The sequence below is a fragment of the Austrofundulus limnaeus genome, unplaced genomic scaffold, assembly GCF_001266775.1.
Source record: "Austrofundulus limnaeus strain Quisiro unplaced genomic scaffold, Austrofundulus_limnaeus-1.0 Scaffold482, whole genome shotgun sequence".
Lineage (NCBI taxonomy): Eukaryota > Metazoa > Chordata > Actinopteri > Cyprinodontiformes > Rivulidae > Austrofundulus > Austrofundulus limnaeus.
This window is the reverse complement of record NW_013952884.1, coordinates 269,645-273,070: the sequence shown is the minus strand read 5'-3', so window position 1 is coordinate 273,070 and position 3,426 is coordinate 269,645.

Genomic DNA, 3,426 nt, shown 5'->3' with positions numbered 1-3,426 from the left:
GTGTATTTGTTCATTTAATACTTTAATTACACATTTAATTAATTAATGTTAGATTTCATTATTTAATAAATTATKTATTTAATGATATAACTATTAATCTTGTCACTCTAAATGCTCCACAATAAACATGCAGAGTTTACAAAGTACCGCCAGGTGGCGCACTAACCACATACATGACTGTGTTGCATGTGGTTAGGTGCTGTTATTAAATCCAGMGTTGGTTGTTAGACTGAATATTAGTGCAGTTAAATATATTGGAAGCAGTGCAATAAACGAAGACATTATAAATTCATTTMGTTTAGAAACAACGTTGAACAGAGTTGGAATCCGAGGGGGCGTGGTTTTAAAAATCACGTGATAGGAAATCATCCCACTGAGACTCGGTGCAGAAGAAGAGGGAAGCGCAGATTTTGAGCGGGTGCTGCAAGGGTCTGAGCGGCATTTTTTCATTGAACAGCACTTCCACGGAGACGAAACTTGGCTTTTTGTTATCTGTTCGGTCAAAGATACCAAGCTAATACGGAGTAAACTAAGGTGAGTTACGTTTATAAGGAAAAGGAAGCAACAAAATGCGTTTTGGACCGTTCGTGGTAATACGGCAACTTTTTGAAGTAAACGTGGACTTCGTTGGTTTTGGGAGGAAAAGAGTAGCAGACTCGGTTTTCTACAAAGCTAGAGTTAGCTAAAGGCTAGCAGTCCAAGTAATGTTAACTTTGGACTGTTTTGGTCGCTGTGTTCCATGGTTTACAGTGCACACTGGTTATTCCAGCGCTACACTGAACGCACCACGATAAATTCAACTTGATGTGCAACTTTAAAGGTCCTCATGCTTTTCCCCTTGTGTTTTTCTTTTATATCAAACGAACTAAACAAATCCAATATATAACAATAGATTCGGTTAATACACTATGTTTGATCCGCTAAATTAAACCAATACTGAAAGTTTATTACATGTTAGCGTTGTCCTATCAGGACCCTTTAATAAAACAGCATGGTGAGGTCACGTTGCTCAAAAGTTTAATATGTTTACAATCTCTCCTGATTGACCAAAGCTCACTGCACAGGGTATATTGCTTTCACCACACGAGAACACATTGAAAGCAGGAAATGAATACCTGCTGCAGCTCTCCCTAACCTCTGTAGTCTGCAGCTGTAATTTATGAACTGTGGTGCAAAGCTGGGCTGGGCTGGGCTGGGCTGGGCTGGGGGCTGACATTAACAAAGCTTGGCTAGGCCTCTGGATTTGAATGAGGTGAAAAAGCAAACTGTGTGTTGGCCTTCATGTGAAAGCTAACTCAGAACTGTATATGAACAGGTTAATGCTCATTATTGCTGAATAGAGACATAAATGAAGAACACAGATTCATGACAATTATGGTTTATTATAGTGATGGACAGATGTTTGTTTAAGATCAGTCTTAAATATGAATTGATTAAACATGCATATTATAAAACAGAATTTGTATTAATGCTAAGTTCTGTTCTGGAGGCATTTAAACAATTAGCATGATGTTTAGTTTTAGTTTAACACTTTATGCGTACAACCACATCAATAAACAAAGTTAGTAAAAAACTTAGTCACTGTAAAACAGATCATAAGTTTAGAAGCATCATATCCATATTAACAGCATAAAAGATATGCTTTCCAAAGAAGGACATTTCTAAAAACCAGTACACGGCCAACAAACMTTAACAAAACATTGAGAAACTCATGGCTACAGACTCCATTGCAGACTAACATAARTATTGTTGAACCATTTTCTGTAACTGACATTTAAATAAGTTAACTGGAACTGGAGCGTCCAGTCCAGTGCAACTTTTACAAAACCTGCAGACTAACTTATAATTACTTTTCCTCAGTTAAATAAAAAAATAATAATAACAACAACAACAACGTCTCCAAGACATTTTGATTCAGAGGCAACTTGTCACTTTCCCCCTGAAACAAAACATCTGTCTCTTTACTGGAATGGGATGATCTGTAGAAAAACACAAACATTGTTTTGGACTCATTAAGTTGCAAACAGGACTGCCTAATAGGGCTGCACAATAATGGAAAAACTGAARTGATTGTTTTTCTAACCCTGCAATATGAAAGGAATACAGTAATTTTCAGCAGATGACCAGAAAAACACTTCAAGTTCTGCTGCCATTTTATTGACRATGAGCTTTTATCAGTCTTACCTCTTTTTTTGTGCATGTTACAAATGCGTTATTCTTGTTATCTTTTTATTGTGCTGGGACCTGATTATATGTTTCCTTCTACCATGTGGAAACATGAATTGTGTTTGATCACAGTCTAAAGTATTGTTTCCATCACGCTTTAGTATTAGCATTCATGCTAACCATGTTTTCTTYCACTTCTCTGCGAACTTGCCCATCTTTCTCATTTTCGTCAAGCTACTCCCCGTCTTCCTCCACGGCTTGAGAATTCACCGACAACACTTCTCCGAAAAACATTGGCATTATTAGATTAAATTAAAATTTTTAGCTTCCGTTGGCAGAAGCAACTCGTCAAAATAAAAGCCGTAACACATGACCGTTTAGTGCAATGACATGTGCTTTTTGTGGTTTAATAACACATTGATTTAAGTTGCCTCCAACAGCAATGTGACTATATGTTGCGATGACGATGCTCTAATATGAAAAGTGACATGTTACCATAACTAATATATGTATGGATTTAAAGAAAAAATACTGGTTCACAGACAGATCCATGTGGAACGCCGACTGACAACTTCCTAGCAGATTCTGTATTCAAGCAAACTAAAGTTAGACTTTGCACAAMATAATATTTGGCTGATCTTACATTGTTAAACCAAGCCTGCAGTTTAGGTAGTCTGTGTAAACTTTATCACACCTGGCTGTTTGTAAATTTTTTTTGTCGTTAGATATTAAAGATTTAAAACAGTTCTAATTTGAACTGTTATTTTGTAAGAGCCAATGGCATTTTAAARTAGAATTTTATTCATTTATTTATTGTAATGATGGACAGTCCTGTCAGAGTAGCAAACAGGTAAATTATACCACAGTAAGCTGGATYTAGTAGCATACAATCGTGGTTGTATTTAATGACACTCAGCGTCTTAGTCATGGGCTTAAACTGCATGTTATACGTCCCACCACTGCTTTCAGTGCTRGAGGCGTTCTGAATCCCAATAGTGGCATTTTAATCATAGTGACACATTTAGGTGCCTAAAATGGTGCTGATATATTTGCACTTTTTAAAGTAGATCATCCCCTGAATTGGCGGTACTCTCCAAGGATGTGACACTGAAAGTTTTATCCCGTTGCGTTATTTTTCTGTTTCCCAGAACTAAATGTGCTTTCATCTGCAACCTCTGCTCAGCTTAAAAGAGGAAGTCCAAACCACATGTTATTCTTTAGGTCTCCAGTTTTAAGGGTTCCTAAAAACATAGGTCATTT